The sequence below is a fragment of the Heterodontus francisci genome, chromosome 25 (genome assembly GCF_036365525.1).
Source record: "Heterodontus francisci isolate sHetFra1 chromosome 25, sHetFra1.hap1, whole genome shotgun sequence".
NCBI classification, from domain to species: domain Eukaryota; kingdom Metazoa; phylum Chordata; class Chondrichthyes; order Heterodontiformes; family Heterodontidae; genus Heterodontus; species Heterodontus francisci.
Genome location: NC_090395.1, coordinates 44,696,827 through 44,717,096, shown reverse-complemented (window position 1 = coordinate 44,717,096; position 20,270 = coordinate 44,696,827).

Genomic DNA, 20,270 nt, shown 5'->3' with positions numbered 1-20,270 from the left:
TGTCACATCATAACGCTACACTCTCCACTAGTGCAGATACTCTCATGTTGGTGGGTATGCGCTCGCAGTTAGATTCAGGCACACAAGCTGGTGTGCACATCACAGGCGCAGCCATGCAGCTGATGGAGGCTGTGACAGTCCAGGCCACTGAGTCGGAGGACTGTGGGAGGTCAGGTCCATGCGGAACCCCAGGCTCATGATGTGCCTGTGGTGTTACCAGCATCACGGGAAACGCTCCAGCTGCAGTGAGAGGTCAGGCAACAGCTGGCAGAGATTCAGATGCCAAGCATGCCCAAGCACGGATGATGGAGGAGTCCATCCACGCCTTGAGTGCTGTACTGTCTCTGACTGGTGCATGACTGGCATTCTCCATTGAGATTGGTGGTGGTGTGCCTGGAGAGCCACATCCAGCAGAGCACTTAGTGATTGCAGGACATTTGTGCAGATCTGTATATCTCGTCTTGACCATGAGCTCAAGGCAGCAGTGGCAAGGTGAGAGGGTGAGAGGAGGACAGCGAACTTGGAATCATCACCAGGTTCTGTACCCTCTCCGGTCAGCAGGGAGGCACAAGTGTGCCTTGCAAGATGCTCTTCCCGATATGCATTAATGACCTAGAGCTTGGTGTACAGGGCGCAATTTCAAAATTTTCAGATGATGCAAAACTTGGAAGTATTGTGAACTGTGAGGATAGTGTAGACCTTCAAAAATACATAGACAGTATGGTGGAATGGACGGTCAAGTGGCAGATGAAGTTCAATGCGGAGAAAAGTGAAGATTCATTGTGGTAGAAAGAATGTGGAGAGACAATATAAACTAAATGGTACAATTGTAAAGTGGGTGCAGGAGCAGAGGGACCTGGGTGTATATGTGCATAAATCATTGAAGGTGGCAGAACAAGATGAGAGACCGGTTACTCAAGCTGATTCGGCCTCAACTGGAGTATTGCGTCCAGTTCTGAACACCACACTTTAGGAACGATGTCAAGGCATTAGTGAGGGTGCAGAAAAGATTCACGAGAATGTTTCCAGGGATAAGGAACTTCAGTTATGTTGATAGATTAGAGAAGTTGGGACTGTTTTTCTTGGAGAAGAGAAGGTTGAGAGGCGATTTGATAGAGACATGCAAAATCATGAGAGGTCTGGACAGAATAGATAGGGAGAAACTGTCCCAATTGGTGGAAGAATTTAGAACCAGAGTCACAGATTTAAGGTAATTGACAAAATAAGCAATGGGGACATGAGGAAAAACTTTTTCATGCAGCGAGTGGTTAGGAAATGGAATGCACTGCCTGAGAGTGTGGTTGAGATAGGTTCAACTGAGGCATTCAAGAGGGAATTAGAGTATTATCTGAAAAGGAAAAATGTGCAGGGCAATGGGAAGAAGACAGGGGAGTGGCACCAGGTAAATTGCACCTTCAGAGAGTCAGCACAGACACGACACGCTGAATGGCCTCCTCTCCTGCTGTAACCATTCTGCGATTCTATTGGCTGGATTTTAAGAGCCCGCTGCCGATCTCGGGGCGAGCTCAAATAATGGCAGCCCCCGCTGAAGAGCCACCGTGATCTCCCCATCCAATTACATGGATGGGGCGGGCTGTGCGATGCCGGGAACAGCGTCAGCTGGAAAGTCAGCAGGTGCTGGTTCCATATTGAAATGGCAGTTGGCCCTGCATGCAACCTCTTGCACATTTAAACCTTTGCTGCTGGAGTTGACCAGCCAGCAGTGACATCTGAAGAGTCTCATCGGCGAAGGGTAAGAATAATTAACTGGAGGAAGGCCAACTTCAATGGGGTAAGAATGGAGCTGGGGCAAATAAATTAAAGTCAAAAGCTGGCAGGAAAAGATAGATGAACAATGGGCTACCTTCAAAGAAGAGATAGTTTGGGCACAGTCGAGGTATGCTCACTCGAAGGGGAAAAGTAGGGCAAACAAATCCAGAGCCCCCTGGATGACAAAAGAAGTAGAGATTAAGATGAAGAAGAAAAAGCATGCTTATGACAAATGCCAGGTAGAAAATATTATTGAGAACCAGGCTAAATATAGAAGGTCCAGAGCGCATGAAAAGAGACTGGCAGCTAGCACTAAAGGAAATCCCAAAGTTTTCTATAGGCATGTAAATAGTAAAAGGGTGGTAAAAGGAGGAGTGGGGCCGATTATGGACTAGAAAGGGAATTTACACATGGGGCAGAGGGCATAGCTGAGTTATTAAATGATTACTTTGCCTGGGTTGCATCTTCTTCCTTGGTAAAGACAGATGCAATGTTGAAAGAGGAGGTAAGGCTAGACGGGTTTAAAATTGATAAAGAGGAAGTATTAGATAGGCTGTCTGTACTTAAAGTGGATAAAACACCAGGACCAGATGAGATGCATCCAAGGATACTGAGGGAAGTGAAAGTGGAAATTGCAGAGGCATTGACCATAATTTTTCAGTCTTCCTTAGACTCGGGGGTGGTGGCAGAGGACTGGAGAATTGCAAAAATACACCCTTGGTCAAAAAAGGTGTAAAGATAAGCCCAGCAACTACAGGCCAGTCAGTTTAACTTCGGTGGTAGGAAAACTTCCAGAAAAAATTATTTGGGACAAAATCAATCGTCACATGGGCAAACACAATTTAATTAAGGAAAGCCAGCATGGACTTCTTAAGGGAAAATCATGTTTAACTAACTTGCTGGAGTTTTTTGAGGACGTAACAGAGATGGTTGATGAGGGCAATGCTGTTGTTGTGGTGTACATGGACTTTCAAAAGGCATTTGATACAATGCCACACAACAGACTTGTGAGCAAACTTGTAGCTCATGGAATAAAAGGGACAGTAGCAACATGGATACAAAATTGGCTAAGTGATCGGAAACAAAGAGTAGTGCTTAATGGATGTTTTTCAGGCTGGAGGAAGGTTTGTAATGGAGTTCCCCCAGGATCAGTGTTGAGACCCTTGCTTTTCCAGATATATATTAATGACCTAGACCTTGGTGTACAGGGCACAATTTCAAAGTTTGCAGATGATACGAAACTTGAAAGCATTGTGAACTGTGAGGAGGATAGTGTAGAACTTCAAAAAGGCAAGTTGGTGGAATGGGCAGACAGGTGGCAGATGAAGTTCAATGCAGAGAAATGTGAAGTGATTCAATTTGGTAGGAAGTACATGGAGAGACAATATAAAATAAAGGGTACAATTCTAAAAGGGGTGCAAGAGCAGAGGGGCCTAGGTGTATCTGTGCATAAGTCATTGAAGGTGACAGGACAGGTTGAGAGTGCAATTAATAAAGCATACAGTGTCCTGGGCTTTATTAATAGGAGCATAGAGTACAAGAGCAAGGAAATTATGTTGAACTTGTATAAGGCACTAGTTCGGCCTCAGCTGGAGTATTGCGTCCAGTTCTGGGCACCGCACTTTAGGAAAGACATGAGGGCATTGGAGAGAGTTGAGAAAAGATTCACAAGAATGGTTCAGGGATGAGGAATTTCAGTTATGAAGATAGATTGGAGAAGTTAGGATTGTTTTCCTTGGAGAAGAGAAGGCTGAGAGGTGATTTGATCGAGGTATTCTGAATCATGAGGGGTCTGGACAGAGTAGATGGAGAGAAACTGTTCCCACTCGTGAAAGGATTGACAACGAAAGGGCACAGATTTAAAGTATTTGGTAAGAGGAGCAAAAGTGACATGAGGAAAAACATTTTCACACAGCAGATGGTTGAAGTATGGAATGCGCTACCTGAGAATGTGGTGGAGGCAGGTTCAATTGAAGGATTCAAAAGGGAATTAGACAGTTATATGAAAAGGAAGAATGTGCAGGGTTATGGGGAGAAGGCAGGGGAATGGAACTGAGGGAATTGTTCTTTCGGAGGACCAGTGCGGACATGATGGGCCGAATGTCCTCCTTCTGCACTGTAACAAATCTGTGGTTCTGTGAAGGAACTACCCTGGCAAGGCACCGGAGATGTCAGAAGTGCGAGGGAGTGTGGCCCAACGGTTCAGCGATGCCTCCCTGCTCACTCTCCTCCAGGCTGCAAGGGAAAGGCAGGAGGTCCTTTTCCCCAGTGATGGGAAGAAGACACCTTCCTGCCTGACCAAGCAAGCCTGGACAGAGCTTGCAGAGGAGGTAAGCTGCCATAGGGTCATCTACTGAGACTGGATCCCGTGCTGCAAGAGGGTGAATGATCTCATTCACTCAGCAAAGTTAATTGGTACTTTGTTGTACAGCTTCCTTTAACCTGGGTGTTCCCACACAGAGTGGCACATGGGTGCCACTGCCATGTCAAAGATAGGGAGGTTGGGCAGGGAGGATTGACACCACATAGATGTCTGCAGGTGTGAAAGAAATTACCCTCATTTGCTGCTCAAAGCATGGCACCTACATGACATGCTGAGTCCCTATTACAGACTGACCTTCCCCCACTTTTTGTTTTATAGGCCCTGTTGTGACATATGCCATGTTGTTGTTTGGCAATGTTCAATATCTGCATCCTTGCTCACAATGCACGGGAGGCATCCAGGACCGGTGGAGGGGTGCCAGACATTAGACCGCTGACGCAGGCTGAGGAGGAGGCCCTCGAGCTAGGTGGCAGCCAGGGCGGACGTGCAATTTTGGACATGGAGCTTGGTGTCCCGGGTGAATATACAGCTCTTTGACAAACACAATGATTACTCATAACATTTTATTTTTGGAGGCAATGCCGTCATAATCATGACATGTGCACCATAAAAACTAAAACTGTGCTCTTCACATTGTATCTTGTAGGGCGACACTCCAAGTCAGCATTGGAGGCCTTGGAGACTTCCAGCACCTCTAAGGAAGAGAGAATCTCAGAGGATGCAGCATCCCATGACACTCCTGCACCTTCCACCAGCACAGATATACTCATCTCGGTGGGAATCCATTCGGCTTTAGAGTCTGGGTCACAAGCTGGTGAAAGCAACACACAAGTGCCCAAACAGCTGGCTGAGGCTGAGAAAGGCAACGCCTCTGACAGTCGGAAGACTGTGGGTGACCAGGCCCATGCTGAGCCCAAGGCTGATGATGAGCTTCTGGTGTCGGCAGCACATGGTATGCTGGAGTTGCAGAGAGAGGTAAGGCAACATCAGGGGGAGATGCCAGAGGCCATGCACAGAGGCTAGGCAAAAGAGGGATCGGGGGCCCGGAGTGTGTCTCTGCTCCTGGTCTTTCTCAGGAGAGCAGTGAGATTCCTATGAGACTTGAGAGGGAGGAGGCAAGCCTGTGTGCCACATCTGAGGTCCCCCTCAGGGTGATTCCAATGTAGAGACACTGGCTCCTCAGCCCCTCCGCCGATGAGTCTAGCTCCAGCAGCCACACATCTGAGGACAGTCCTGTCACTGGTGCAGGAGGCCCTCAGGCAGCTGGTGCCCTCCAGGCCTTAGATGCCCAGAGGACAACCGCCAAAGTCATTCAAAGCCAAAGGGCGTCCTGATCAGCAGCCTGCCTCCAGTCAAGCTGCAAGCGCAGAAGTGGCACCATGAAGGAGCACCCACAAACATTTCAAAAAGACACCATGATGCAAAAGGGTTTTTATGGGTGACACAGCTATGTATTAATTCCTTCGTACTGAATGTGCTTTTCTAACATGTGTCTCCTTTTTACTATGTGCATGATGCATGCCAGCATATACATATCATGTCTCCTCCCATTATATCATTGTCCTGACAGAAATGCCAATGTAAGGAATAATTTCATTACCATGCCAATATGCGTGATATGGCATTGCACGGATACAGTCACATGGGCAATGGCTCAGTCATCTGCTGCCAATAATGGTGGAGACATAAATATCACAGATGCAGAAGACTGCAGAGCAGATAAAGGACAGTGGTGTGTGACCTGGGGAGCAAATTGTGCACTTCAGGGATTTGGAAGCGTTCAGTAATCAGGTGTTGTCATGCATCCATTGCTCACTGCTCACTATGTATGCGCTGCATTGATGCTTTCCATCCTCCCATGCACATATGCTATTGCAACTCCGTTGTGTTCTCCTCGTCCGAGGATGTCTCCTGTTCCCGTCTCTCATCAGCCTGCAAGGCTTCCCCCCTCTGTAGTGCAAAGTTGTGCAGAGCACAGCATACAGCAAGAGTACATGCAACCCTTTGTGGCGCTTACTGTAGGGCCCCACCCAATCTATCCAGGCAGCAGAAGCACATATTCAGCATGCCGATGGCCAGCTCAATGGTAGCTCGTGTCGCGCTGTGGCAGGCGTTGTATCTCTCTTCTGCATCGCAGATGGGGTTTCTCACCAACATCAGGAGCCATGTCTGCAAGGGGTAGCCCTTGTCCCCAAGAATCCACCCCTGGATCTGAGCTGATGCAGTGAAGAGCATTGGCATCTGGGACCGGCGCAGGATGAAGGAGTCGTGGCAGCTACCTGGAGAGCAGGCACACAGTTGCACGAAGTGCTTCCTTTGGTCACATACTAACTGCATGCTGAGCGAGTAGAAGCTCTTTCTATTTAGGTATGTGGCTGGTTGTCCAGCTGGAGCCTTGATGTCCCCTTGCACCTGTGGGAATCCCGCAATGGACCCAAATCCGAAGGCTATCTGGGCCTGACTCCCAGGGTCCATCCTGAAGGGAACACAGTCGCCAGTCCTCTTGTACAAGGCATCGGTGACCTTCCTGATACATAACTCGCCGAGGGATCCCTGGGATGATGCGGCTGAATAGATGTTAAGAGCTGCTTTCACTTTGAGGGCCACAGACATAGGGTGTCCAACAAAGCCCATCATTCAGCAGTGCAGAGAGATGTGTCACCGCCTGTCTGGATATCTGCAGTCACCTCTGACACTAGAGCTGCAACATCTGCAAGTATGTCATGCGGGGTCTGTCTTCTGTCTTCTGTGGCCTCGAATGCGCCTTGGTGGCTGCTACTGCTCGTGTCTGGGAGTTTCCAGGTGGACTGTGCCTGCCTCTTGGATCCATCCAGTGGATATGGCTCCTCACGGCATGTGGATCAATAAAGACAGGATGGACCATCCCCATCTGTATGCTGCAGGTGAACTCGGTTCCTTCAATAGGTCAACAGCTCCTATCAAGGCAGAGACTGATGTGAATTGGTACTCCAGCTGCATTCTAGCATCACCTATATGGTATGGCATGACATTGCTCAACTTAGCTTTCAATAAGAGCGGGGCAGCATGACCACAATCGTATTATTGCAGTTGCCTGGATTGGCCCATCAGTGACATGACCTTCAACCGGGTAGCATTTGTGACCCCCATTCCACATAAAGGAGTCATGCACTGCCATTGTTCCCACCCCCTCCCCCAAACATTCACAGGTGCAGAGTGGCCCCATTTACAGAACGAGGTTATGGGGTACCTCCCTTCAAAACTGCAGAGTTGAGACCCCCTTCTCATCACAGTGCAAGGGGAGCACCTCATCGGAGTGCACACAAAAGAATGAAGAAAAGCACATTGAAGCATGGGGGAATTCATGGGTGAATGTGTATTGTAGTTGGAAAGGGTAGTGTTTGCTGTCAAGCTCTGTAAAGAATTTTTTGCAACGAACAAGATCTCCTCCCTATTCTGTATGGCCGTTGCCCCCTCATTTCAACCCTGCCTCTGTGAAGTGGCTTGAGGCAAAGGATCATGCTGCGAGGGGTCATGTCTGGAGCCTTGCCAGCTCAGCGCTGTGCAACTGATCAATGAGTGATTATTTCCTGAAGGAAAGGCGGAAATAACAGGGCTGCAAAAAGGTGAGTATTGGTCAATGTACAACTGGCAGTAAGCATGGAAGGAAACGCTGATGTATAAGGGCATTGCAAGCCTACCTTGCACATATCTCATAGCGTCTCTCCTCCTGTCCATGGCGTCTTGCAACTGGTGATATTTGACCAGCTTCCATCTTCACATTCCATTGTCTGAAGAGGCATCATGCTCTCACATTCCTCATGGTTAATTGCCTCCCCCCTCTGTAGCACCCGGTTGTGCAGTCCACAGCAGAACACCACACTAACGAGACTCTCTTGGGGCATATGTAGGGCTCCACCAGACTGATGAAGGCACTTGAATCTCATCTTCAGACCAATGGCCTGCTAGATGGTTACTCGCATTGACCCGTGACAGGTGTTGTACCTCTTCTCTGCATCTGTGCATGGGTTCCTCATAGGCGCCAGTGGCCATGTCTTCAGTGAGTAGCCCTCATCTCTAAGATCCATCCCTGAAGACGCGTGCGTGGTTGGAAAAGTTCTGGCACCCGGGACTGCCTCATCATGACAACTTCCCAGGAAGCGTGCACAGGCCTCCAGGATTTGTTTATGGTGGTCGCACACAAGTTGTACATTGAGGGAGTGGAAGCCCGTCCTTTTGATGAAGCCCGCTGGTTGGTGTTCAGGGGCCTTGAAGGCCACCTGCATGCAGTCAATGACACCCTGCAACTGGGGGAATCCAGCGATGGCCCCGAACCTGATGGACCCCTCCGCTTGACTGTTTGGATCTGTGCGGAAACGCACACAGTCACCCGCCCTCCTGAAAAAGGCATTGGTAACCTTCTTGATGCATGAATGGGCCATGGACTGTGAGATTCTACACATGTCCCCAGTGGATCCCTGGACTGATCCAGAAATGTAGAGGTTCTGTGCCACATGACCTTCAGCGCTTCTGGCATTGGATTTCCACCAAGTCCCCTGGGGCTCAGCTTGTTCTGCATCACAGCACATAGGTCAGGGATGGCCTTCCTGGAGAGGTGGAGCCTTTGTTGGCACTGCCTCTCAGACATCTGCAGGTAGTTGAGCCTCGTCTGGTAGACCCTCTCTGGATGGTAGCTTTTTCTGCATGCAGGAGGCACCTGGCTTTCACTTCTGCCACCTTCACCATCATCTGGCGGCCACTACTAAATCTCCTATGACCTCACGGCTCATTGCGGTATCGCTGCAGGTGCCTGGACCTCCCTTCCGCTCTGCTGCACCTCCTTTTCAAAGGGGTCCCCAAAACTTGGATGAATGAGGCCGATGATATGTGGCCTCTCCCTAAGTACAAGGCCTTCACTGCCAAGGGCCCCCCTCCTTCCCTGCACTTGTCACCTCTGACAAGGTGACACTTGTCCGTTGCCCCCTAGCATGGCACCCCCACTGTTCTGGGACCTTTCCCCCACTGCTCAGATGATACCCGATGCCCTCCCTTCTCCAGCCTTCCTAGCAGTCGATGCTGCCTTTCCTGTTGGCTTCCCTTTTCAGCCAGCAATGAGCTTCTGCCTTCATATCACCTCTCTCAACCAGGCAAGGCTCTGAAGCCCCGTGATTCCCACTAGCCATTAAAAAAATATTAAACTAAGAATGAAATCGGTGTCAATCGGCCTCTTAAGTTCCTAATTGCCTGCCCGCTGTATCGATGTCTGATTTCCGCCGTCCATGTCCATCGATAAAATCAGGATGGGACGTCATGACATGGACTTCCTGCCTGATGTCTCCCATCCTGATTTTATGCCCCCCTGTCCACCTCCATTCCCATCTCTGAGGTCTGCACAAAATTCAACCCCATATGTACTTTGCAGGCTTTTCTCAATTTTTCACTGCAGATTTCTCTGAGAGAAACAAAGGGAAAACAGTGGGAGGCACCATAGGAAGGCTATTCATCAACTGAAAGCTTAGATGTAATGGTGTAAGCTAGAGGCTTTTACCATAGAGGAATGAAACAGAGAGGTGGAAAGTATTGCGAAAAGCCAATCACAGAATCAGGGGTATTCTCAAAACAAGTGGAGTTGGGTTGCCTCAAACAGTAAGCCTGCCAATGATAAACAGAGATTCTGATGATACATGTTTGATTGTTGACTCATAAGCTGCAAACTCTGAGTCATTGTGGAAATAAATCAATATCCTTTTCAAACTTAAGGATAGCCAAAGTTTACATGTCTTCCAAACAGGAGGAAACAATATAAATGTCAGAAACTGAGGCTGGAATTTTCTGGGCCCTTGGGGAAGGGCTGGGAGGTGGAAGGCTGCAAACTGGCACAGGAGGACATCAGGAGTGTACCCGATGTCTTCCCACCAACATGCCATTTTTCCAGTGGCGGCAAAGTTGGCAGATCCACTGCCTGCTGGGAGGCCAATTGAGCCACTTAAGTGGCCAATTAAGAGCAACCTCCCGCCTTCACAGGCATTTTGCCTGATACAGGGGGGCTCGCTGCCCGTGAGGAGACCGCCCAGTGAAACCTGACAGCCTCCCAGCAGGCTCTGAGCGGTGGTGGGGGCCCACTTTTTTGGGCACTCCATGATCTTCTGAGAGGCCCCCTGGCACAATGGTCACTCCCTTGGCAATGAAGCTGCAAGTACCTAATGAGCAACACCTCCCCCCCACCATCACAATCACCGGGGCCTGCTGCCTTGCCCCAGGGTGCCCCAATCCCACTTACCCCTCTTTGAGGGTGCCCAGCCATTGAGGCACCCTCTTACTACAGCTGCAGCCTCAGCTATGGCAACCACTAGCAGTGGCGCTGCTGAGCTGCTGACCCTCTGACTGGGCCAGCATCTCTTGGGGGCAGTCTGCCATCCTTAGTTGGATGGCGGTCCCAGCAGTGGCCACTGCTGGCAATATGCCTCCCCGGGTCCCGTCACCGGCTGAAGCGGGGTCGCCTCCCACTTTTGGCCCCAGCAACAGGACTTCTGCCATCCCAGTAAAATTCAGCTCTTAGTCTGGGTTCAATTCTGCTACAGTGTTCAATTCAATAGTTTCATTTATGAAACAACTTCGCACAGAACCAAGCCAGCAGCATGGAGTACTCAACAATACAGGAAGAGGCAGCAAACCCATAAAGGGACTAATTGGCAGTAGTCATCAGCAAGATGTCCTCTGAAGTCCGAAGATGGTGGCCAAATCTAAGGCTCTGAAAAATGTAGCAATATTTACAGCTACGAAAGTAGCTGAAACTTGAGTGAGTCTCCTAGATGATAAGCACAGTAGTCGGACTGTAAGCATGAAACTAGAAAGAGAGAACCTGGGTCATGTTAAAGCTGCAGACTGAGCTAGCATTGAGTTAAAATGATGCTGAGAGGAGCTAATTGGAATATAGGAGCAGAGGAGCATAGGAACAGGAGTATGCCTTTCAGCACCTTGTGGCTGCTCCAGCATTCAAATAGATTATCGATGAGATGTACTTCAACTCCATTTAACCTCCTTTCATCCCCATGTCCATTAATACCCTTACTAATACAACTATTATGAATCCCAATTTCAAAAGTATCAGTTGTCCCCTAGCATCTACAGTCTTTTGGGGTTGAGAATTCTAAATTTTCACTACTCTTTGAGTGAAAAAGTGCTTCCTGATCTTACTCTTTAATGGCCTAGCTTTAATCGTAAGACTGTGCTCCCTTGTTCTGCATTCTACCACCCAGAAAACTCAGTAGTGACAGAAGAATCAACTAATTTGGGATCCATGGGAACAAAGCTCCTTGCAAAAGTTACAGGTAATAATTGGAAGAAAACTGGGCTCAAATGTACAGTTAAAGACAACAACCAATTTCATTAATCCACATGACAGAGGGTATTGTTTATTATATATTGTCTTTGAAATATTCTGTTAAGTTTTAGGTTTCCACTACTTATATCTTACCCACTCCAGATACTTGAACACAAAGCTTCGACTGAAACTTCAGTGCAGTACTGAGGAATTGTGTACTGTCAGAGGTGCCATCTGTTAAATGAGACTGTAAACCAAGGCTAGATATAAAAGAATCATGGCACTATTTTGAAGAGCAGGGGAATTCATCCGGTGTCCTGGCCAATACTTATCCCTCAACCAGCATCACTAAATTAGATGATCCGGTATTTATTATATTGAAATAAAAACAGAAAATGTTGGAAATACTCAGCTGGTCTGGCAGCATCTGTGGAGAGAGAAGCAGAGTTAACGTTTCAGGTCTGTGACCTTTCAGGTTTTGATGAAAGGTCACAGACCTGAAATGGTAAATCTGCTTCTCTCTACACAGTTGCTGCCAGACCTGCTGAGTCTTTCCAGCATTATCTGTTTTTATTTCAAATTTCCAGCATCCACAGTATTTTGCTTTCATTATCATGTTGATGTTTGTGGGACTTTGTTAAGTACAAATTAGCTGCGGTGTTTCCTACATTACAACAGTGACTACACTTTATAGTTACTTTGTTGACTGTAAAGTGCTTTGGGACACCGTGAGGTTGTGAAACGTACTATATAAATGCAAGTTCTTTCTTAAGTATGGGACAGCTAAATATACAGCCAGAAAACAATTCTGGTTTAATATTTCCTTAAAGTAACAATTTGTCAAAATAATAACAGTCTATCAAATGCATGAGCTTAGAATTATTGAGCATGAATAAATAGCAACCATGGTGAGAACTGCCCCTTGTGTCAGGTTAGTGCTGTGTTCTTAAGTTTTCATTAAATGATAACCACAGATTTAAAACAAACATTACTTATTGTCTTACTTATCTACAGTACATGATCTCAGGTCCAGGTCTTTTCCTCACTGATATATATATATACACTCTCTGTAAGCCATGTGCTAAGTGTGTCTCTCAAAATGGTGTCACTTCCTTATATATGTCTGCCGATATCATCAGTTGCATCTGTGTCTCTTAAAGGTACAGTTTCTTAAAGGTGAAGTCACCACTGCACTACATTATAACATGAACAGCATGTGTTTATATCTAGAAATAAAGAACATTTACTTTTTTGTGGGCTGAAGTTCAAATTTTAAAACTTTAGTATGACCAATACAATATGGCAAAAGCACATTCTGCTGATTCATTAAAGCTGTTATTTAACTTGTCATGTTTAAGCAGAACCAATAGTTAATGCTTCTGACAAAATTTCAAATGGCAGAACAGTGCAACGTCAACAGCAGCTACATCTACGTCCATTGAATCTCTTTTAAATAAGATTTGTCAGTATCTAAGTTGAATAATAAGAAACCATGTCATTTGATTTTTGTCTTTTATTCTATATGTCTTTTTCTCCTGGAACAACATGTAATAAATATTGAACAATTAAACTGACTGAACAAGTGGAATACTCGATTTTTAAATAACCATTCAATTTGTTTCTGTCTGCCCAAGTTAACATTGACAGTCTTCTGCAACAAATTATGAAAGGCCGTATGTAAAGTGTCAACAATAATGCCAGTGCAAGTTCCAAAATTTTACATTATAAGATCCTAAATTAAGTAGCAGTGCAATCAGAAGTAATCAGTAAGTGTATTCAATGTGACTGTTCAAAAGCTTTACCTTAACTATGCTGTGCAATAGCTAACTAAGGGATTTTAATGCTGCATGTTTCCATTAATACATAAATCACACTGCAGCTCAAACTAGTTTTCAGTAATAATATTAATGAAAGGTAGATATATTTCTTCTTCTTAGGCAGTCCCTCAGGATCAAGGATGACTTATTTCTACTCTGTTTCAATGCGTTCTGAGATGTGTTACGGTCAAGTGAGGAGGGGTTGAAAGGCTTCCCTCTTTTCCCTATCCTTGTTTGACCACAACAGGTTTAACTCTTTCTTAAAGTGGATGTACTGGTCAATTCAATCAGTGTTTGATTACATACTTGCTATGATCATAATAAGAGCCAATTGGACAGGTTTTCTTGAGTTTAACAAAGAAAGAGGTTAACTTTATTGTGCCTAAACTGAACTAATGAAAATAATAAACTATGCGTCAACTTTCACTCACACACACACAAATAGGTTACAGAGTGGGGAAAGGTAGATAGGTTGAGTTAGAGTCCATAGAAAAAAGGGGTATATGGTCTGTGTGGTTTGGTGATTCAACTGGCTTCTAGCTAAGTTCAGTGATCCTGAGGCTTTTAGTTTGAAGAGGCAGATGACAGGTTCAGTGGGTCTCTTGGAGACAGTGATGCGGATGATTTCCTCCAATGGAGTTTCTGATTGTAGCCGGAGTATGCAACGGTCAGTCAACAAGCATGATTTGAAGCTTTCAAGCTAGAATGGAGAGAGAGCGAGTGGGACCCCCACATGGGTCTGCATGTGTCAGAGTCCAGAAGCTTCTCCTTGCTGCTTTAGAGAAACACAAGCTTAAAAGCACAGATGGGGAGGGACTTGTCGCATGACAGTCACCCAGTAATTCAAACATAGTATCAGTGTTTCTCTTCTTGCTAAAAAGAACAGGTAGTTCCCTTAAACTTCCTGGCTGTAGGTTCTTGCTGGGATGAGCAGCCATTTCATCTCCATCTCACAGGCATTGCAATGTACAATGTTGCAAACTAGGTGGCCATCCCAAGCTGCCAGCAAAGTCATCCTTCATCTGTTCTCTCTTACATTTCTTCAAAAAATATAAATTCAGATCTCCAGTCAGTGGATTAAAGAAAATTATCATTCAACAAAGCAGGTTGGCTGCCATCTGTGTGACAGATGGCTGATAAGTCCAATGCATGATTTGCAGGCTGTGCCACAGTTGGTGTTTGAAGGGTCAGGTAGATGAGTAGCTTAGAGGTTGGCACGCTCCCTCCAACACCTCAACTGCACCTCTGCATGTTCCCAATGAAGTCCCTTGAGGTGAACGATACCTTCCTAAATGAGCTTTCTCCATCTAGGATGTCATAAACCAGGAACTCCCTGAGTTGATGGGAACATTTGATCTCTTCAGTGATGCTTTGAGGACATTTCTAAAGTGCTTCCGCTGTCCTCCTGGGAGTCTCCTGCCGTGACCAAGTTCTGAGTAGAACAGCTGCTTTGGGGATCCGGTGTCAGGCATGTGAACAACATGTCCCGCCCAGTGGAGCTGGTTTTGGGTGATTAGCACCCCAATATTGGGCAGGTTGACTTGGGAGAGGAAGCTGCAGTTGGACCGCCTTTCTTGTCAGCGGATTTTGAGGATCTTTTGGAGGCACGTCTGGTGCTTTGAGGTGCCTGCTGTAGGTTGTCCAAGTCTCCGAAGCACAAAGGAATACAGGTAAGGAGGGCAGATTTCCTTCGCTAAAGGGAATTAGTGAACCAGATGGGTTTTTATGAAAATTGATGATAGTTTCATGGCACCATAACTGAGACTGGATTTCAATTCCAGAAGTTAATTAATTAATTGCACTTATTAATTAATTGAATTTAAATTCCACCAGCTGCCAGGGTGGGATTTGAACCCCTGCCCCCAGGACATTAGCCAGGGCCTCTGGATTACTGGTTCAATGATGTTACCACTATGCCACCATCTCCCCTTGTTATGCTTCTTATGGTGGCCTTTAGAGTTGACCAACCACCAATGGCACACAATGACTCCTGGTGTTTTGAGGTTGAGATGTTTGGAGCCCCCTTGTCATTGGACCAAGGCCCCGCTCTGCTGAGGCTCTGTGGTGGCCGGCGTGCAACAACCACCCCATGTTGTAAAAAAATCACGCACAGGCATCTTCAACTCACTAAAATGAAGTCTGGGTCCTGGAATGCTAGGACCATCATGGACAACCCCAACAATGAAAGGCCTGAATGCCGGACTGCCATCATAGCTCAGGAACTCAGATGACTTGATATCGACAGTGTCACCCTAAGTGAAACACAACATGCAGGAAAGGGCCAACTGAAGGAGCATGGTGGCGGATGCACGTTTTTCTGGAAGGGACTAATGGAAGTGGAATGACACCTCCATGGGTTGGACTTTGCCATCAAAAATGAGATTGTCTCATGACTTAGCGACTACCCCTGTGGGATAAGCAAGGGCCTCATAACTGCCCAGCTCACGCTAACAAGCAACCCGCATGCCACTGTCATCAGTGCATACGCTCCTACTCTTGAGGCAAAAGACAAGGTTAAGGAGGGATTCTACACTGACCTTGAGCAATCCCTAGTCACAGTCCCAGCAGACGACAAACAGAATCTCCTTGGAGACTTCAATGCCAGAGTCGGGAAGGATGCGAGTCTCTGAATGGGGGTGTTTGGCAAGGAAAGCAAACTCCAATGGAATCCTCCTCCTGATGAAATGCCTTGAGCATGACCTCATCATAACAGGGGCGGCACAGTGGCGCAGTGGTTAGCACCGCAGCCTCACAGCTCCAACGACCTGGGTTCAATTCCGGGTACTGCCTGTGTGGAGTTTGCAAGTTCTCCCTGTGTCTGCGTGGGTTTCCTCCGGGTGCTCCGGTTTCCTCCCACATGCCAAAGACTTGCAGGTTGATAGGTAAATTGGCCATTAGCAATTGCCCCTAGTATAGGTAGGTGGTAGGGAAAATGTAGGGGACAGGTGGGGATGTGGTAGGAACATGGAATTAGTGTAGGATTAGTATAAATGGGTGGTTGATGGTCGGCATAGACTCGGTGGGCCGAAGGGCCTGTTTCAGTGCTGTATCTCTAAAAAAAACTAAAAATAACTAACACCCTGTTCTGTCAGCGAGACGACCTCATGGCAACACCTGCGGTCCAAACACTGGCACCTGCTCGACTACGTCATTGTTCAAGCGAGCAACCACTGAGATATCCACATCACCCATGCTGTGAAAGGTACTGACATCTGCTGGACCAACCACTGCCTCATCCGATCTACCATCTCCATCAGCCTAGCCTGCAAGCAGCGGAATCAACAAAAGCAATGTTGCAAGATCTGTAAAATGCTTTCACGGAACGTAGTGAGAAAAAAAACTTTTTGCTTGTTAAGGCCTTCTTAAAGGCCAAGAATGAGCTCATACAGAATTATGTGGGTAGAGAACTAATAAATCAAGAAGCAAGTGCTGATCACCGGCTCAAAACTGACATTAGACGTATTAATAAACAAGAAGAATGCTAAATAGTACCACAGCTTCCGTAAAACGTTAAATCAAATAGTCCTTATTGCATTATAATTTTCCAATGTTAATACTTGTAAAAACATGAAGATCTTCATCTGCTATTGACATTCATTTTGTCCAGTTAAATCATATAGCCCTTTACAATCATTTAATGCAGATGAAACTAAAAATTTGCAGAATAGTTTGTATATTTTATTCAAATGGCAAGCAGATGGTAGATGAAATGTAATAATGGAAAATGAAAAATATCAATACTTCACAGGTCTGCCAACTGTTTAAAAATGATAACATTTTGCATTCTGCCATGGTAAGCAGGAGCCTAACTACTCAGCTGTGATTGTGCATACACAAGGCTGGCTGAGCAGGGGTTACCATGAACTAAGCCCTTTGCCAGCTAAGGAATTGTACTCCAACATTCATTTTTTTTTAGTCAAGCAATAGTTTGTCATGTTTAGAACCCCATTACGTAGCTTTCTTCAAACCAAACCACAGATAAATTTGCATAATTAGAATTCTGGTTTGCACATTCTCATCCTAAATGGACGCACCCCACCGACTGGGCAATTAGCCATTAGTTGGAAGAAACTAAGGGCTTGATTTTCCAAGCCCATGAAGACGGGGTTGGAAGTGGGTTGTGGGGAGGGGGTTGCCGGGAAAATAGTGGGGAGCCACGTCAGGACATCTCCCTAATGCATTCCCTGGGCTGGAGAAGTTTCCTGGGGTAGATTGGGAAGAGGATCAGCTGTCTGCACCATGGAGGCTGAAAGCCAATTAAGTTGATTCAGACTCCAATTAGAGGCAATTTGTGGTGTTTGTGGCATCCTCAGCATTTTGCTGGTGTTGGAGCTTCCCCCACCCCACCCACCACTGCATATGGTGGCCACCAGCTCAATGAAGGTTTGCACATGGTGGGGGGGTGAGGGGTGGGCAGTCACTGGAACTGGAGGCTCCATGCCCCATTTATATGGCCTCAAGCATGAAAGACTGCAATTGTGCCCCGCACCCAAGATAGTGGAGGGATTTCCCCTCCATCCCAATGGACCTGCCATCCTCGATCTTGTTAATTTCTGCACTCCATGCTGAAGTGCCCTCCTGCCTCAGTCACGTTCACCTCTCCTGGTGGGGCTGCCGAGGCTGCAGAGCAGCCGGCCCTCTGATTGGGCCTGCAGCATCAGGACACTGTCTGCCGCCCTTAATTAGACAGAGAGGCTCGGAGGCAACCAGTTGGGAGGCCGCCTGCCAGAGGATTGCTGAGCCGATCTCGCTGCTCGCAAGTGCAGGCTCGGGACCCTCATTTGGCCCCAATGTTGGAGTCCTGACACTTGTGGGAAAATCCAGCCATGAAGCTCAGGGCCCCCTCTGGCAGCTCAGTGTACTACGGGAGTGTAGCTGAGTAAAACTATGCTGTTTCACAGCACAGGGCACTGATATGCTTGTGAATTCTGGTCCAGCTGGCGTCGCCATGCCTGTTAGAACATTGCCTTGCAAGATTATAAACTGAGTAAAAAAATCCAGTCCAGCAATGAAGTACAAAGTTTTCCATCCTTGCCATGTGATTGAAGTGGCCCTTATCAAAGTCAGAAATTACACCTTTCTATCTGAAACAGTGATATATTTTCCCTCCTCATCTTCCTCAAGCTTTCTGCTGCCTTTGACATGATCAATCGTGCCACCCACCACCAGTGCCTTTCCTCTGTTATCCAGCTCAGTAAAACTGTCCCTGCTTGGTACCAATCTTACCTATGAAATTGTGGGCAGAGCATTTGCAGCAATGGCTTCTCTTCCAGTCCCTGCACCAATATCTCTGCAATCCTTTACTCCCTTCTCTTCCTCATCTACATGCTATGCTTTGGCAACATCATCCAAAGTCATAGGCCCTGATATTTATGATGAGATGGGGAGGGTGTGGGGGAGCTTGGGAGCACATGGAAAACTCATCAAGGCTGGGCACGTGGAGGTTCTGTTGCATTTGATGACAGGAACATATTATAATTCTATTCTTCCATTTCTCACCCAGCAGCTGGCCAGCCTGGCAATTTGGGAAACCCAGGGGCAAGAGACGACAGCCAGGGACCTTTAGGAAGAGTCCTGGCAATCGGGAGTGGGGAGGGAGCGAGTTATAGGGGCTGGGGGTGGGCAGGAAGTCACCAATTGTGGGAGGGAGGGAGCAAGAGATCAAAGCTGGAAAAAGGGGAAGGTTGCTGATCACAGCAAGGAAGGAGCAAGAGATGAGTGCTTGGATGGGAGGGAAGAAAGAGTAATCATGGGAGGGAAGGAGAGAGAGATCAAGAATGGGGAAAGTTGCTGATCATGAAAACAATTGAGCGAGAGATTGGGGCTTGAGGGTGGGAGAAGCCAAATGCAGGAGGGAGCGAGTGAGAGATTGGGGCTTGGGGAATGGGTGGTCTAGAATCACGAAAGGGTGAGACTAAGGTTCCAGTTGACAGAGGGGAGGCCAAAACTTCCCTGAAGGGCCGGTGGGGGAGGGGGGGGGTGGTGCTGTCCTTCTCCTTTAATCACAGTTAACAGTTTGATACTGTTGAGAGGGTTGCTAGGCCACTTCAGAGTTCTGTCAAGAAAAGTGTGGGACTGGACACACATATATTCTAGACCTGTTAAGGGTGGCTGGTTTCTTTGTCTAAGGTATATCAATGAACCAGTTAGGGTTTTATAAAAATTCAACAGCTTCAAGGTCATTTTTACTGATAGCAGCTTTTTATTTTTTATTTTTTAAAACTGAATTCAAATTTTCAAACTGCCATGGGGATACTTGAACTCATGCTCTCTAGATTATTAGGCCTTTGGATTACTCATCCAGTAACATAACCAGTGTGATGAAAATCACACCTGCCAAATGGAAACATATTAATTTTGTCATTAAGTAAAGCCCACCTATGAAACCTCAGAAAGGTGATTTTACTCATGGAATTTAAAAACTCTCTCCCCCTTTCATAAAAACCCTTGTGGAGGAACTAAAAGTACCTCGAATGAGGCAAGCCGCAGTTCTGGCTGATGAGTTTGCTCAAATAGACAAGTCGGTTCCCCAGAGGAAAACCTTTCATAGTCACCCCCACAAACCCGAAAAGGACAAAGGGTGGGAGGGTGATAGGAGCCCAAGCAGTCCTGGGAGAGAAAGAAAAGTGAGGCACACAGGGGGCCCTCCACAAGCCAAAAAGGATAGTGCTGAAAGTAGGAGTGAGACCCCCGACACCTGTGTTCTTCCATTATAATAAGACAGGTCATCTAAGAGCTGACTGCTGGAAACGACGGGGAAAGCCTGTAGGGTTAATCAGGGCACATCCGCTCAGGGCAGGAGAAGGAACCCTAATGGAAAGCAGAGCAGGCTGTGGCTTTAACTGCAGCAGCAGTAAGACCCAGAAAAATTACTGCTGTGGGTGCAGGAAAATTTGATAGAATCCCTGAAGGCTATCAGGATTTTGTATCCAATGGGAGAGTAACTCCGTACGCCTCGAGTGGGGCAAGCAAGCCCATAGTAGTACTCAGGAATACAGGGGTCACCAGATCCCTTTTGCTGGGAAAAGGCCTGAACTTTCCCCCAAAGAATGCAGTA